General features: G+C 36.8%; 1 protein-coding gene across 5 annotated transcripts in view; it reads right to left on the bottom strand.

Moving 5' to 3' along the window:
- The window catches only part of LOC127798737 (uncharacterized), a 171,703-nt gene that overhangs the window by 17,829 nt on the left and 135,623 nt on the right, over positions 1 to 18,251 (bottom strand). The window contains exon 4 of one of the 5 annotated variants that reach the window (XR_008022472.1): positions 12,722 to 12,742. The exons of 3 other annotated variants lie outside the window; for them this stretch is intronic. The gene's annotated coding sequence lies outside the window, so the exon portion shown is untranslated. Of the gene's footprint in view, positions 1 to 12,721; positions 12,743 to 13,107; positions 13,123 to 18,251 lie in introns of those variants that run through there. One more of the 5 variants, XR_008022481.1, reaches the window with a different exon arrangement.

Below are 18,251 nucleotides of genomic sequence, written 5' to 3'. Positions count from 1 at the left end.
TACAATACTAAAAATCCATAATTAATAACTTAAATTTTACTCGATATAGATGATTTTGCCTTTGCATCCTCACCGGGCTATTGTTTCATCCTAAAACCACTGAAGGGTTGCTCACTACGCAAAACCGAAGCCCCCCTAGGGGTCCGTTGATTTTTCGGGAGCCTCCTACAACGATTCGATTTTTCAGCCTAAATGGCAGCTGTATTTTAGCTATACCGAAAACTGTACCCGATCCGATTTCTCTCCACACCATAAATCATATCTTGGGATGCTCATCAATGTCGTATGATTTTCTTTAGATAATTTCACTCCGAGACATTCCCTGCAGATAATTTGGTACCTGCAATTGCTATAAAATCAATTTTTTCGATATCCTAAACTCATCGAAATTACATGGCAACTTTACATGAACATGGGGTATTACATGTACCTTCTGTAAAAAACCTAGGCATACCTACAACCCTTGTTTAAGTTCCAAGAAAATAACCATGGCAGATGGGCCTTTAACCATCGTTGTCAGCCAAGGAGATATCATTCTCAATGAATATCTTACATTCAAGAATGTTCTCCATGTCCCTAAATTATTCACTAACCTTATTTCCATTCAAAAACTAGAATTAGACAACAATTGCAGTGATAACTTTTATCCTACTTTCCATGAAATTCAGGGATCGAAGAAGATGATTGGGGTTGTAAGTCTAGGGCTGGCCTATGCTATCTTAAGGGACCAAATGAGCAGGAAAAAAAAAAAGAGAAGGTGAATTCTGTGTCATATTTGGTGCAATCTAATAGAGATCAGATTTGGTTACATCACTATCGCCTTGGTCACCCCTCATGTTTTACTCTTAGGGTCATATTTCCAGCTTTATTTAGGGGTCTTGATGTTAAAAATTTTCAGTATTCAGTTTGTGAATTTGCTAAACATAAGAGGGTGACTTATCCTTCATTGAATAAAAGAACTTATGTTCCATTCTCTCTCATTCATAGTGATGTTTGGGGTCATGCAACCGTTCCCAATATTTCTGGGGCACGGTGGTTTATAGTGTTTGTGGATGATTGCACCTGAGTGATGTAGTTATTTCTTATGAAAAATAAATTTGAAGTGAGCACTATTTTTCCTAACTTCTATAACATGATTAGTACTCAATTTGGAGTGAAAATCAAGAGACTAAGATCTGATAATGCCAAAGATTTCTTTAACCAATCCCTATCAAATCTTTTCCAACAAAAAGGGATTATCCATAAGTCCTCTTGTCCCTATACTCCTCAACAAAATGGGGTAACCGAGAGGAAAAATAGGCATCTATTGGTTGTTACTAGAGCACTCATTTTTCACCACAATGTTCCTAGACACTATCAGGGAGACGCAGTTCTAACTGTCACATCCCTCATCAATTGGTTGCCTTCCCAAACTCTTGACTCTGTCAGCCCCATGCAGCTCCTAACCAAACACTTCCCAGACATTCATATCCCTAGTTGCTAGAAACCAAAAATTTTTGGGTGTATATCATTTGTCCATATTCATAATCCTCATAGAGGCAAGTTAGACCCTCAAGCTCTAAAATGCATCTTCATTAGATACTCATCTACCCAAAAAGGCTATAAATGTTACCATCCCCCTTTAAAAAAATTGTGTGTCAGCTAATGTGACTTTTGTGGAAAACATGCCTTATTTTGACCATTTTCATAACAGCTAAACAGTCACAGATAGAGACCAAATTTCATCTTTGCTCGATCTGGATTTTTCTTATTCTTTGTCTTATTCTGGTCCGGTTAATTCTAAGGATTCATCAAAAATGACTCAGGAGGACCTTACTCCAAGTACTCCTCCTCTACAGGTATATTCAAAATGAAAGCGGTTGGTTTCTAGCCCTATGCATGTTCAAGAATCCAATTCATCTATTGAACCTGCTGCTAAGAGCACTGACAATCTCCTTGAAATCTCATCAAGTAAATCTCCTATTAATCCCTCTGCATCTATAACCGAACCTATTGAACATGTGAGTGAGCCTGAAATCCCTCAAAGTGATCTTGAATGGCCTATTTCCCTTAGAAAAGGCACTAGGACCTATACCAAGCATCCATTGCATCTGTTTCTGTCCTATTTCAAATTATCTCACCCACATAAAACCTTCATGACCAGCCTGCATACCATACCTATTCCCAAGCACTTTACCAAAGCCATAGGGGATGAGAATTGGAGGAATGCCATGGAAGTCGAGATGGCAACCCTTGAAAAAAACCAAACTCGGGAGCTAGTTCAATTACCTAAAGGAAAACACCCGGTGGAATGTAAATGGGTTTACACAATCAAATATAATTATGATGGAATATTAGATAGATATAAGGCAAGGCTAGTGGCCAAGGGATACACTCAAGTATATGGCATAGATTACCTAGACCCATTTGCCCCTATTGCAAAGCTAAACATAGTTCAAGTACTCCTATCTCTATCTGCTAACCTAGGCTGGCCACTGCTGCAATATGATGTAAAAAAAATGCCTTCTTGCATGGAGACCTAGAAGAGGAAGTTTACATGGATTTGCCACCTGGATATAGTCCAACTACCCAAGATCATGTAGTGTGCAAATTGAAGAAGGCTTTATACGGCCTTAAACAATCCCCCAGGGCTTGGTTTGGCCATTTTACGAAAGTAATGCTTACTCTAGGGTATAAACAAAGTCAAGGAGACCATACCCTCTTCATACATTACTTGGCCATAGGGGGAGTGACAGCTTTACTTGTGTATGTGGATGATATTATTGTGACCGAAAATGATGAAAAAGGTAGGAATAAACTCAGGGAATACCTAATCAAGGAGTTTGAAATTAAAGAATTGGGAAGATTGAAATACTTCTTAGGCATAGAAGTTGCCCACTCAAAAGAAGGCATCTTTATTTCACAACAGAAATATATTGTGGATTTGCTAACAGAAACTGAATTACCAGGTTGTAAGGTAGCTAAAACTCCAATTGAACCCAATCATAAATTGGGGGAAGTTCCAGAGGATAATGAAGTTGATAAGGGGTCCTACCAAAGGCTAGTGGGAAGACTAATTTACCTAGCTCATACTCAGTCGGATATTGCATATGCAGTAGGGGTGGTTAGCCAATTCATGCATAATCCGAAAGAAACTCACCAAAAGGCTGTTTACAGAATATTGCATTATTTGAAAGGAACACAGGGAAAAGGCATTATGTTCAAAAGGGGAGAATGCATAACACTTGAAGCCTACACTGATGCAGATTATGCAGGGTTAGTGGTGGACAAGAGATTTACATCTGGGTATCGTACCTTCTTAGGGGGTAATCTTGTGACTTGGAGAAATAAGAAACAAGGTGTAGTGGCTCGGTCAAGTGCAGAGACAGAATTTAGATCCATAGCTCTTAAGTGTGAGTTGCTTTGGTTGAAAATATTACTAGATGACTTGAAAATCACTTTGGTAACACCTATGAGACTCTATTGTGACAACAAATCAGCAATAAATATTGCTCACAATCCAGTCCAACATAACAAAACTAAGCATGTTGAAGTAGATAGACATTTTATCAAATAAAAATTGGATAGTGGCTTGATTTGTACCCCATATATATTATCTTGTGAACATATTGTAGATATTCTAACTAAAGGGTTACCCGCAAGCCACTACACCTTGTTTCTTACTTCTCCAAGTCACAAGGTTACCCCCTAGGAAGGTACAATACCCAGATGTGGCTCGGTCCAGTGCGGAGGCAGAATTCAGATCCATGGCTCTAGGAGTTTGTAAGTTGCTTTGGTTGAAAATATTACTAGATGACTTGAAAATCACTTTGGTAGCACTTATGAGACTATTGTGACAACAAATCAGCAATAAATATTGCTCACAATCCAGTCCAACATGACAGAACTAAGCATGTTGAAGTGGACCGACATTTTATCAAAGAAAAATTGGATAGTGGCTTGATTTGTAATCCATATATATCATCTTGTGAACAGTTTGCAGATATTCTAACTAAAGGGTTACTCGCAGCCATTTATCAGAAGATGACTAGCAAGCTTGGAATGGATGATATCCATTTTCTATCTTGAAGGGGAGTGTCAACGATTGAAGTTTAAAGTTGAATGATTAGCTATCAAATAGAAGAGGATAAGGAGCCAAGAAGATAAAGCCTTATTTGTTTTAAGTTTTTTAATCTCTTATGTAAATTTGTAAATTATGAAGCTATCTAGTCCTACTAATTAGGATTATAATTTGTTCCTAGTTTTTAGGAGAATTATTAGGAGATTTCTTGTATATATTAGCTTACACACAGAATGGAAGATTAATGAATTCTATTCTCTTCAAAATTCCTTCTGACAAACTACAACATCTTGAACCCCGTATTGGGTCCTTGAAAATGCAAACAGTAATTCTCAATGTGACCAATGAAGGATCGATATGTTTGAGGCAAGCAGGGAAGAATTGGAAATTACTCCTAATGTTATAGCATTATGTTAGTAGTGACTATGACATGGCCTATAAGAATGACTCCCAACATCTAGATTGTTGGATGAGGAGTTCCGAAGGAGATTTAAAATTCAAAGGAAAAGATCAAGTCAATGGATGCGGATAATAAGAAGAATCTAATAATGTTGATATTTAAAGTTTGTAATTTTAATTTGTAAAGTTTGTTGTAGAGTTTATATTTATCTCCTAAGTTTTAGCGATAGATTATCTATTTTCTAGGAGTTTGATAATCCTAATCTTCTCCTAAATTATAGGAGAACATTTAGGAAATAATTTGTATATTTTTTTCACAGATTTCATGGAAATTGATCAAGCCTTTAGATTATTTCCAGCTTGTTTCATGGTATTAGAGCCTGCTCTTCGATCTTAAATCAGCATCTGCCCGTTTTTTAATCCAAGTTTGTGCCTACATCAATGGCTGACATTCAACCTAATCCTACCCTAACCGAGGTATCAGCTACCAGTTCTTCGAGTCCTCTTCCTTCTTCGTCCTCTTCATCTTAGCAAAACAATCCCATAATTTCCATTGATAATCACTCTTTACAAATTACTCAACATAAGCTAAATGGGAGTAATTTCAGAGAGTGGTTCCAATCAGTTATGTTGGTGATTAAAGGAAAGGGAAAAGCTGGTTATCTAACAGGATCTATTCCTATTCCTCCTGCAACTGCAGCAACCTATGGAGTATGGGAGGCAGAAAATTCAACCATTATGACATGGTTGATCAACTCAATGGAGCTGAGAATAGGTAGGACTTATCTTTTCTACAAAACAGCAAAAAGAATCTGGGATTCGGTACAGGAGATGTATTCAGACTTGGAAAACTCGTCTCAGTGCTTTGAAATTTGGTCAGCTATAAGATCTACTAAACAAGGTACCCTAGGTGTTACAAAATACTTTAATACTTTGGTAGGATTGTGGCATGAAATGGACTTAATTCATATTATTAGTTGGGAATCTCTTGCTGATAGTATTAAATACAGTAAGATAGTTGAAAAAGACCGGATTTTTGATTTCTTGTATGGGCTTAACTCTGATCTTGATGAAGTTAGAGGAATGATTTTGGGTTCAAAACCCTTACCGGCCCTAAGAGAGGTCTTTGCAATCGCAGAGGTCAAAAGAGAAGAAAATAGACATAGGGTAATGCTGCGACAAGCAAAACCGGTTCTAAACCATCAAAATTCAGCACTAGCCATAACCAAACAAGGGGAATCTTTTTCACGGAATCTAGGAAGGGAAAAATTGTGGTGTGATCATTGCAAGAAACCATACCACGCGAAGGAAACATGCTGGAAAATCCACAGCAAACCACCCAACTGGAAGCCAAGAATGAAGAAAGAAAATCCCAGATTTGCCTATGCTACCGAAGTTTCTACTGAAATCAAAACCAGACCAAGTTTGAATCTATTCGAGGAGCAAATCCAAGCTTTATACAGGCTACTAAATCAAGGTGCAAATCAGTCAGGTTCTTCTAATCCTCAATCCTCAGCATCCATAGCCATGTAAGGTACATCTAAGTCCTACTCCCTAATTACAAAGAGACTGCCTAAGAATGTTTGGATAGTTGATATGGGGCTCTAATCATATGTCAAGTGCTGACAACCTAATGACTGATTATGCACCATGCCATTCCTCGATTAATATTTCAATGGCTGATGGTACCACTTCTCCTGCCTTAGGAATTGGCATGATTCGTGTGTCAAAACTAAGGCTGCAGTCAGTACTACATGTCCCAGGAATAACATACAATCTATTATTAGTCAGTAAGTTGACAAATGACATGGGCTATAGTGTAACATTTTTTCCCTCTCATTGTGTTTTTCAGGACCAAGCATCGGGGAAGATGATTGGCAATGCTAGAGTGATGGATGGTCTTTACTACTTGGTTGGTGATATCCCAAATTCTTCTCAAAATAAAGTTGCCCTAAACGTAACTGCCAGTGACAAAGTCTTGTTATGGCATCAACATCTAGGGCACCCTAGTTTCCCTTATCTTAAATCATTAGAAATTTTCATCAATAAAGATCAAGTTTTCTCATGCCAACAGTGCACTATTGCAAAACAACCTAGATCTCACCATTCCATTCAATCTTATAAACCCTCTAAACCATTTCATTTGATGCATAGTGACATTTGGAGCCCCTCTAAATGTAATGTCAATAGTTTTAGATGGTTTATAACTTTTATTGATGATCACTCTAGAGCTTGTTGGGTGTACTTAATGAAGGAAAAATCATAAGCAAGTAACATTTTCAAAAGATTTCATACATTCATTTTGAATATGTTTCAAACTTCTACACATATCCTTCGAACTGATAACGGCCGAGAGTATTTTTCTAATGAATTCACCAACTACGTTGGCCGAGCATGGTATCCTTCACCAAAGCTCATATCCTTACACACCCCAACAAAATGGGGTTGCTAAGAGAAAAAACCGCCACCTTCTAGAAGTGGCTAGAGCCATAATGTTTGCCACCAATGTTCCTCATTTTTATTAGGGTGAAGCTATCCTCACAACTGCATACTTAATAAATCGGCTTCCATCTAAACCTTTGAAGTTCAAAACTCCCCTTAGCATTCTTTGACTCATATCTGGATATACCCTATCTTTCTTCTCTTGATCCTAAGGTGTTCGGGTGCCTTGTGTATGTTCATAACCATAATCCATCTCGTTCCAAATTAGATCCCAAAGCACACAAATGTATCTTTATTGGGTACTCTCCATCCCCAAAAGGCTACAAGTGCTACTGTCCAACCACCCACAGATTCTATATTTCCACTGATGTCACATTCTATGAGCATCTACCATTTTATCCCTCTCTCAATTCTCTTCCAACAACACCCAGCACTCACCATGACCCTATTCCTTCCTTGCCTCCGCTTGCTCCTAACCTGCCAGTGTATTCTCAAGGGGGAGCATCTCAAGGAGCCACTAATAATACACTGGCAACAGTTCCTACAGCTCATGTTTCTCCTATCTCGCACACCTCTGGCTCTTCCTCAAAGTGTTCTCCTACTAAATCTGGGCATGAGAAAACAACCTCCAGCCCTAATTCAGAAGCTAACGACCCTTTGTTTGTCTACTCCAGAAGACCCAAAGGCCATCCTAAACCTAATGTCGGCCTACCATTGCCCTTAAATGATGGTCCAATGGAGGATGAACCAGATGTGGTTGTTGGCAACATCAGTGACACAAAAGCAAGGGGAGACAGTACTGATAGCAAGGAAGATGGTTTAGATTGGGCTATTCCTATAGCCCTACATAAAGGGGTAAGATCATGTGTGAAATACCCAATTTCTAACCACCTAACCAATACAAAGTTGTCTTCTCAGTTTAAGGATTTTGTTGCCAAGCTTGACAGCATTGCAATTCCAACAAATATTCATAGTGCCATGAGTGATCCTAAGTGGAAGGAGGCTGTTATGGAAGAAATGGGTGCCTTAAATGAAAATCAAACTTGGGAGATAGTGAAACTTCCACCAAACAAGAAGATAGTTGGCTGTCGGTGGATCTTCACTATTAAACATAAGGCAGATAGGAGTATTGAAAGGTATAAAGCAAGGTTAGTAGCCCAAGGTTTTACAATAACCTATGGAATTGATTACGAGGAGACATTTACTCCAGTTGCTAAGCTGAATTCTATAAGAGTATTGTTGTCTATTGCTGTAAATTTAGATTGGCCTTTACTTCAATTTGACATTAAACATACTTTTCTTAATGGTGATTTGGATGAAGAAATATATATGAGAATTTCCCCAAGTTTTGGAGGAAAAAATTGGCAGTGGAAATGTATGCAAATTAAAAAAATCTCTATATGGATTAAAGCAATCACCAAGGGCTTGGTTCAAGAAATTCAGCATGACCCTAAATCAGTTGGGATATAAACAAGGACAGGATGACCATACATTGTTCATAAAATCCTCAACAGGTGGAAAGAAAGCAATACTAATAGTTTATATTGATGATATTATTGTGATAGGAGATGATTTTCAAGAGATTATAAACTTGAAGAATAAATTGAGGGCAGAATTTCAAGTCAAAGACCTAGGGAGTATGAGATACTTCCTTGGAATGGAGGTGGCAAGAAGCAAAGGAAGCCTATTTATCTCTCAACGAAAGTATACACTTGATCTGCTAGAGGAAACTGAAATGCTAGCCTGCAGGCCAGCTGCAACTCCTTTAGAAAAAGGGTGGAATGTTGAAGAAAAGATGATACTCCAGTGGAAAAGAAAAGGTACCAAAGGTAGGTTGGAAAATTAATTTATTGTCACTAACAAGACCAGACATAGCCTATTCAATGAGTATAATCAGTCAATACATGCATTCTCTTACTCAAAAGCATATGAATGCAGTGATTCATGTTCTTATATATCTAAAAGGTACACCTAGAAAAGGGATGTTGTTTCAGAAAATAGATGAAAGTGGAATTGAAGGCTATGTGGTGGATGCAGATTGGGCTGGTTCTAGAGAAGATAACAGGTCCACCTCTAGTTATTGCACGAAGCTATGGGGTAACATTGTTACATGGAGAAGCAAGAAGCAATCGATTGTAGCACGAAGAAGTGCTGAAACCGAATTCCGAGCCATAACTCAAGGAATATGTGAGGTCATATGGTTGGAAAGGATGATGGAAAACTTTGAGATACCTTTTTCTCATAAAACAAAGGTATTTAGTGATAGCAAATTCGCTATCAACATTATGAAAAATTTGGTCCAGCATGACCAAATGAAACATGTGAAGATAGATAGGAGCTTCATAAAAAGAGAGATTGAAGAAGGAGAGATTGACTTATCCTATGTACCTACCACTGATCAAGTAGTTGATGTGTTCACAAAAGCTGTTACAAGACCAATATTTGAAGCATTGATTGGCAAGCTGGGAATGATGTCTATCTATTCTCCAGCTTGAGGGGGAGTGTTGGATAAGGAGTTCCAAAAGAGATTTAAAATTCAAAGGAAAAGATCAAGTCAATGGATGCAGATAATAAGAAGAATCTGATAATGTTGATATTTAAAGTTTGTAATTTTAAGTTGTAAAGTTTGTTGTAGAGTTTATATTTATCTCCTAAGTTTTAGAGATAGATTATCTATTTTCTAGGAGTTTGATAATCCTAATCTTCTCCTAAATTATAGGAGAACATTTAGGAAACAACTTGTATATGTTTTTTCACAGATTTCATAGAAATTGATCAAGCCTTTAGATTATTTCTGGCTTGTTTCATAGATTTTAGAGATGCTTGTGCAAAGGTAAGAAGGTCAAAAGGTGAAACAATGCTTGCTCGACTTTAATGGAATCCACTTTCATCTTGCAACAACCGACATTAACACAAACCAATATCAAGTAAAATAAATGATAATAAGATACATTTTCATAGTCAACCTAGGATTATCTAGGAAAGTACACAGGAAATTCAAAGTATGCCTTCTTCAATTGTTCAATTTGTGTGAAAGAATCTACCACTTAAGTACTGCGTATAAGTACAATGCTCTCAAATCTACATCTCTACATGATTTTCTTTTTCTTATTTAACATCTAAATCATAGACTTAAAAATGAAAACTCTAAACCATAAATATAAATATAAACCAAATATGAAGGACCCATTAATTGGCGCAACAACGAAGGATTAGACTTCCAAGCATGATGTCTGTTCGAGTCAAACAGCAGATAGTTTACTCAATTATCCCAAAGGTTGGAACTTAGACAAGCCTGCGATCACTCTCTACTGTCGGAGGTTAGCATTAGGGAAAGACTCATGTGTATGTACCATGCATGCAAGGTAATTCAGCTTGGGTGTGAATTTGATGTTTATTGCCCCTTTAAATTGAATGCATTATAATCACAACAGGTAACTACACTCTAGTCCACGTATTTGCTTCCTGAATATTTGCAAAAATTGCCCATATCGCGTAATTCCTTTTAAGAGTTTTTACTATCTTGGTGGCTTTATGGTTGGACTTTGGAGTCAAGTGGGAAGGAAGGTGGCTACCTTCCTACTCCACCTCCCCCACCCAAATAAAAAAGGGGTTCCCAGCACACAAGGTTCCCTACTTATCCATGAAAATAAAGGTTTAGGGTATGCATTGTAAACTAACAACCCAAATGACAAGATTTTCTTCATACGTTCAAGGGTTAGGGTATGCATTTGTAAACAAAAATAGGCAACAAAAAGAAGAGGTATTGGGGATAAAAAGGCACAAAAACACTATCATATATAGTGGCAATTCTCCAACTAGTTCTGAAGTGACATATTTGAAACATGGTTTAATTTCATTTACAAATAAAAGATTTTCTTCGTACATTCCAGGTTTTGCAAAAATTGGACAAGTTCAAGAGAAGTCAGTTAAGTTTGCAATATATATGCCTGTTTAGTTATCTATATAATGTTATGTTGATCCAGTATTCTATCCCTGTGTAACAGTCCTCATCCTAGAAACCCCGCCCCCAACACACATTATTTTTATTTTTTTTCTGAACTAAAGGCCATCCATTAGAAATGGCAACAAGATGCAGAATAAGGCAAAACAGAAATGTGGAACATTAACACACCAATTAAACTATCAATCTATTCTTTATTTTTCATTCATAGGTGAAGCTGTCACTTTATTTTTCATTGAGACAAACTACAGTGTAATATAGTGTAACTATAAATAGAAACCCAATCAATTTTTTTGAGAATAATAACACATAAGAAGTAAAGAAACATACATGATGAGTAGAAAAGGTACTAAGACATTATTCCCTACTTAACACATAATATTCATGTACAAGTATGCTCTATGTATTCATAAACATTGAATGTAGTTATAATTAGAGTTGTCAATAACCTGACCTGACGATCCAACCTAAACTCGACACGAAATTAGCAGATTTGGGTCGACCCTTAATAGATTTGGTTCGTTATTGGGTCGACTTGATAAGAGTTTATTAGGTTCAATTTGATAGTAGAACAAATCGAAAAAATCTAGAATTGATTTGATAACAAAGTAGGTTTAAGTGGGTCAAGATAAAACCAAAAACTGAATTGGTTAATGGGTAAATATCTATTTTCCAAAATACCCCTCAAGCATTTAACATCCTAAATTCCTAATTCAACTTTTAAGGGTATTTTTTAGATAAAAAAATTGAAACCCTAGGGTTAGAAACATCTAGCAACTTTTCCATTCTTTCATTTTCTCTAGCCAACCATCTCCATGCTCTTAATCTCAACTCTGAATAGGTTAATGGGTCAACCTGATCGATATATATTAATTTGAATAGATATTTAATAAGTTAACCTATTTATCTATTTAGTTACCATAAGCAGGCAGATTAGGCTAAGGATTTTTGATCCAATAAGCTATTAGATCAAGTTAAGGTTGAGGCTTAACAGATTGCAACCAAATAGAGACCCAACTTGAACCCGACCCGTTTCCCAGTTTTGATATCATTGCTTATAATGACAACTATTGGGATACATAAAAGAATATTAGCAACTAACAAATAAAAAACATAAAGAAAATATATTAAAAGCAATAACTAATAATAATAAACTATTTTTTCTTACAAGAAAACAATTATTTGGACTTAATTCTTCTCCACATTGAATGAATCATTTTTCTATAAGGTAAGATTAATCTATTTCCAACAAGTTTCTTATTAATGCAACCACACAAATGAATGAAAATCCCAGCCTATTTGATTCCAACTCAACTGGTTCCTTCCAGGTTTTAGGCCATTCGGTTTGATTGTGATGAAACCAAATGCCATCTTACAGATTTTCAATCACAAATGGGCTAGGTGGATGTAAATTATGAGTTAGAGGACCAGTTGCATGACTTTCACACTCAAAGCTGTACCTTGCTTGGGTCAAATTTCAAACTAAATAGGCACAGAACACAGTTTCAGGCTCACCTCCCATTGAAGGAAAATACATCTTGGTTTCCTGATCATTATCAATGTTATATGGCACCGTATAAAGCAATCATGTCAGGCGGCCTGCTTCTTGTCTAGGATTTTAAATTAATCTCCAAGTACAAAAGTTTAAGGAAAATTGGATACCCAGCAATTTCAATGTCCTTGTGAGCTACAAATAAAGGTCTTAAAAGTCTCACCCCAGCAGTCACACACCTATTTCAGATGCCATAGCTAAAAGGATGTAACCTGATTTGACAAAAACCAAAAGCTTACACATAATGTACATTCTGCTTCAAAACTTTGATGGTGAAAATTGTGCTACATAGGGCTTGCTGGCCCTCAGATATTAAGGAAAGAAACTGCATAGATACCACTCATAACATTGTTGCATCTCATGTTTGTTAGCCAAACAATTGAAATTTAGGTAACTACACATAAATTTCATCAATGGTAAGTATACATATCTCAAACTTCCACGAAAAAACAGGAGTAAAGTTTCTGGCAGAGGTCTCAACATATCTTGCTCAACATTCAAAAGCAACAATAACTGAAGTTAAATCAAGTAACATAAGAAATGAAAATTTTAGGATACATAAGGAGCCACACCTCATAGGTCGATGTACCTCTAGAAGAATCAGGCTGTCTAAGTTTAGCACTTGAAATTAAACCTGCAGCAGGAATGATGCAAAACAGCTTGAGGCCCGGGCATGGTAAAGGGGACAATCTTCCCCGTAATATCCTAATTAATATAGACAAAACATAAGAGACGTGCGGTTTAGTTAAAAATGTTACATGGGCAGAAATACAAACAATTAAAAAGAACTGACTTCAGAAAGAAACACATTGTTGCCTAATCATTTATTAGCATATTGTTATAATATCGTATTCACATATAGAAGGGCACTGTTTTAAATGCATGAGACTACACTTGTAGGCCCACAAGCTATAAAAAAAAGGCTAAATAATAAAAAAAAATGCCTTCTCTTTCTCAGGTGTTGCGAGGAAACTTTACTTTTTTGACTAACTGTAGCAGCACATTATTCCATTCTATCCCCACCAGATAAGAAAAGAGATTTATTAGTAAGTGACTCTACACACAACATCATGTTTTGCTGCAGACTGGCAAGTTTAAATATGGCCATTCATAACATGATAAATACTTTATAGATTAATGACATGCAAAGCATAACTTAATTAGTTTCAAAATGTTTGGAATAGGAATGTCCTGTTTCCTCCCAAACACTTACTGATTCTCACCTTCCCTTGGTAATAAACCCTAGATTCAAAACAAAATCCCAAAATTTCATGCTTTGTGTTAATTTTCGCAGAAAAGGTGCATTAAATTGTCTTCCTAGCTAAAACCCTCACCTCCTTAAAAATCATATTAGCTCAAACTTTACTGTCTAGATATCCTCTGTGTGTCATCATTCATCAGTGCAAATATGAATGACCGTAACTTCTCCGCTTTACAATCTCTAGTAAAAATCTGTTTGTGTTAGTAGGACTCAACTATAAGTTGTTCTGAAATGATATAGGGTGTTCTATGTTCTGGAAAGATCAAGGGTATTCTAGGTTCCCTGGACAATACTGGAGTCTTCTAATTATTCTAGATTATTCTTGGGTATTGAATGTTCTAAATTATTCTTAGGTTAGGTCTTGAGTAAGCCCACTCACAAATGAGCCAACACAGAAGGAACTTCTGATACTGAAGGGAAACAGTTCCAAGAAAAGAAGAAACCTCCTCACGTCACTTTTATAAAACCTCCCGGTAGAATTCTTGATCCACCAAAGCAAATCAAGCAACGAAAATCCAAATAATGATCCCAAAAAATTCAAACCACAACAATAAAAACCCAGCTGCTTGGAATTGAACATTCGGCAAGATTACAACTCCCAACAAAAACGACTTTAACTTAAATATACCAAACCCAGGCAAATAGATTCCCACTTAAAGCAAGCCAACCTGTGGAAACAAGCAGCAAAAAGAAGACCAACATGGATACTAATATACACTCCAACCCGAACAAAGTGACAGAAACCGGCATGTCTTCATTCCTGATTAAGATGGTAACCTCTGAAGAAACCACAACCAAGTATATGAAAAGGGAATGCCATCAAAGAAAAGCAAAAGCCAGAAAACACTGATTAAGCATCCAACCAGCACAAATGAAACCCAAAGCCAAGGCACAGAGAACACAGTTTACGATACAGTAGAAATAACAAGGGACTTCAGCAAGAAGACCTTCCCAATAGAGATCCATAAACACAAGTTAAATCCGATACCGATGATAGGACAGAATGTATAAACCATCCAGAGCAAAGGAGAAAATACAGCTGCCAAAGACAACCCCTGCACATGAGACGATAAACAGGCCAAAATAGACTCCTTCTACCCATCAGCTACTATGGAGATTACTTCAAAATTGACCTAATGCAGACCCCAGCCCTCTAGAAATCCTGCCTCTAGAACATCAGGACTCAACATGCCACATAAACCAACACCTAAACCTTTTACTCAGAAGGTTTTTTCTGTTGATTTTTCTGTTGATAGCTATTGGTTTGCAGCACCAATGCTGCAGGTGGTAAATGTATTAAGGGTCATGCTATTTGTACAGAACAAATGTTACAGAACATTTACAGGGCAATCAAAATATCCATTTTGCCCTTACAATTAATGACCCAAATGCCCCAAATGCAGCATCTCTCTCTCCCTCTCTCTTTCTCTCTCTCTCTCTCCCTCTCACACCGTCGGCCCCAGCGGCGGTGGCAGCGGCAGAAGCGAGGCGAGGCGCAGCGGCAGCGACGAGGCGAGACGCGGCGGCAAGGTAGCCGAGGCGACACGATGAGGCGGTAGAGGCGACGGGCGAGGCGGCGAAGATTGCAGCGGCGAGGTGAGGCGAGGCGGCGGCTAGAGCAGGCGGAGGCGAAGTTGCAGCGGCAAGGGAAGGGGGGAGAGGGAGAAGGGGATGAACAAGATCAAAATATCGCTATATTTTGATGTCAATATATCGCGATATATCATTTCTGTAAACATTCTGTACAAAAGCTTCTGTACAAATAGCATTTTCCATGTATTAAATAGAAAAAAAAAAGTAAAAACCAACCAATATAATAGTAAATGCCAATCAATAAGTTCAAAAATGAAAAACATCAGAATAATATACTATTTGAAATGCAAGAAACTAAATATCCGATTTGCTGAGAGAAGTGTTTTACATACATGAAACCAAATTCGTAGGCCCACCAGCTAAATAATCAATAATTGTCTTCTCTATCTTAGGTGTTATAAGTAAACTCAATCCTGTTTACTACATAAAGTTTTGCTGCAGACTAGCGAGTTCAAAAATAACTAACTCGTGAAATAGTAAATACTAAGTTGACTAATGACTTCCAAAGTATAACCTATTATTTTCAACATATTTGGCATAAGAATGTTTTACATTTCTTTCTGAATTTTTATTGATTCTAACCATTCCTCTGTAACCAACCCTAGATCCAAAACATAATCACAAAAATTCATTTTCTATGTTAATTTTGGTAAAAAAAAAAAAATATGCATTAAATTGTCTTCCTAGCTAAAACACTACTATCCTAGAGGTGCCATAATTAACTCAAATTTTTCTGTCCTAGTACCCTCAGTGTGTTGTCAGAGTGTAAATAATACGGGTCACCTGTGGCAAAATGACCACTTCTCCACCTTGAAATTCCTAGTACACATCTGTTTGTATCAGTAGGACCCAACTAATCAGAGTCTGTATGAAAACTACAAAAAATCGAAATATGAACATAAATACAACCCTGGAATTTGCTATAATTCCAACTAATTGATGGTATACATTGACATCTTTGCTCGCCTACCAATATTGAAGTCTAATATCATATTAAAAATGCTTGTCAAACATCCATTTATGTCAACTTTTATTTATTTTCCCATTTAGTGTCTTGCTTCTCAATACACTTACTTCACACCAAAAACTTTCACTAACTCAAAGTAAGGGAAACTGCTCTATATTTCCAAGCAGTACAGTAACGCAAGCACACATCTCATGACAAATTCATAAATCCTAGCAAAACCTGAGTGAGAAGGATTGGATAATACAATAATGGATGAAGGTCGATGGTAAAATCTTCCAACGCCACGCAATGTTACTGTTGGGCTTTCCAATAGTGATAAAAGTTGATTCAAGACTGACAGTAGCCACCTTGCACCGCCAAGCCATATATATCACTTCGATATGGTAACTCAGATATCAGTTTCGGTAAAATATGTACCGATACAATACAATACTTTTTGCATTTTAATTTTATATGTGCAAAGCTATCCCGTAACGTGATCCACTTGACAAGAAATGACATACAACAACAGCAAAGTCAGAATTCATATGTTGCATATATATAAGGCATTACCTCTTAAAAGAATTACCCTTCACAAAATACATCATTAGAAAATGCATTAAGAACAACGTTAACTTATTGTCAAGAGAAAATTGAAGACAATAAACACATTACCTCTTAATAGAAATTATTCGACAGAAACACATTGATAGCAAATACATCAAGAATTTTAAATTGAGGTCATTAAAAAAGTGAAGTAAAAAATGCAGCACTATATTACTCATGATGAAACATATAGTAGGTAACAATTTCACAACAATCAAAGAACATCTCATAGTTAGTCTTTTACATCTCTATAACAGGGTTCAAGTATGTATTCAACTACAACATCCCTGATCCCCCATATCGGGTCCTTGACAACGCAAACAGTAATTCTCAATGTGACCAATGAAGGATTGATATGTTTGAGGCAAGCAGGGAAGAATGGGAAATTACTCCTAACGTTATAGCATTATGTTAGTAGTGACTGTGACATGGACTGTAAGAATGACTCCCAACATCTAGATTTTACAGATGCTTGTGCAAAGGTAAGAAGGTCACAAGGTGAAACGATGCTTGTTCGACTTTAATGGAGTCCACTTTCATCATGCAACACCTGACATTAACACAAACCAATATCAAGTAAAATAAATGATAATAAGATACATTTCCATAGTCAACCTAGGATTATCTAGGAAAGTACACAGGAAATTCAAAGTATGCCTTCTTCAATTGTTCAATTTGTGAGAAAGAATCTACCACTTAAGTACTGCGTATAAGTACAATGCTCTCAAATCTACATCTCTACATGATTTTCTTTTTCTTATTTAACATCTAAATCATAGACTTAAAAATGAAAACTCTAAACCATAAATATAAATATAAACCAAATATGAAGGACGCATTAATTGGCGCAACGACGAAGGATTAGACTTCCAAGCATGATGCCTGTTCGAGTCAAACAGCAGATAGTTTACTCAATTATCCCAAAGGTTGGAACTTAGACAAGCCTGCGATCACTCTCTACTGTCGGAGGTTAGCATTAGGGAAAGACTCACGTGTATGTACCATGCATGCAAGGTAATTCCGCTTGGGTGTGAATTTGATGTTTATTGCCCCTTTAAATTGAATGCATTATAATCACAACAGGTAACTACACTCTAGTCCACGTATTTGCTTCCTGAATATTTGCAAAAATTGCCCATATCACGTAATTCCTTTTAAGAGTTTTTACTATCTTGGTGGCTTTATGGTTGGACTTTGGAGTCAAGTGAGAAGGAAGGTGGCTACCTTCCTACTCCACCTCCCCCACCCAAATAAAAAAGGGGGTTCCCAGCACACAAGGTTCCCTACTTATCCATGAAAATAAAGGTTTAGGGTATGCATTTGTAAACTAAAAACCCAAATAACAAGATTTTCTTCGTACGTTCAAGGTTTAAGGTATGCATTTGTAAGCAAAAATCCGCAACAAAAAGAAGAGGAATTTGGGATAAA

Source organism: Diospyros lotus, chromosome 4, assembly GCF_014633365.1.
Source record: "Diospyros lotus cultivar Yz01 chromosome 4, ASM1463336v1, whole genome shotgun sequence".
Taxonomy (NCBI): domain Eukaryota; kingdom Viridiplantae; phylum Streptophyta; class Magnoliopsida; order Ericales; family Ebenaceae; genus Diospyros; species Diospyros lotus.
Note: the sequence above shows the minus strand (reverse complement) of the source record. Positions and strands in the feature narration are given on the sequence as shown.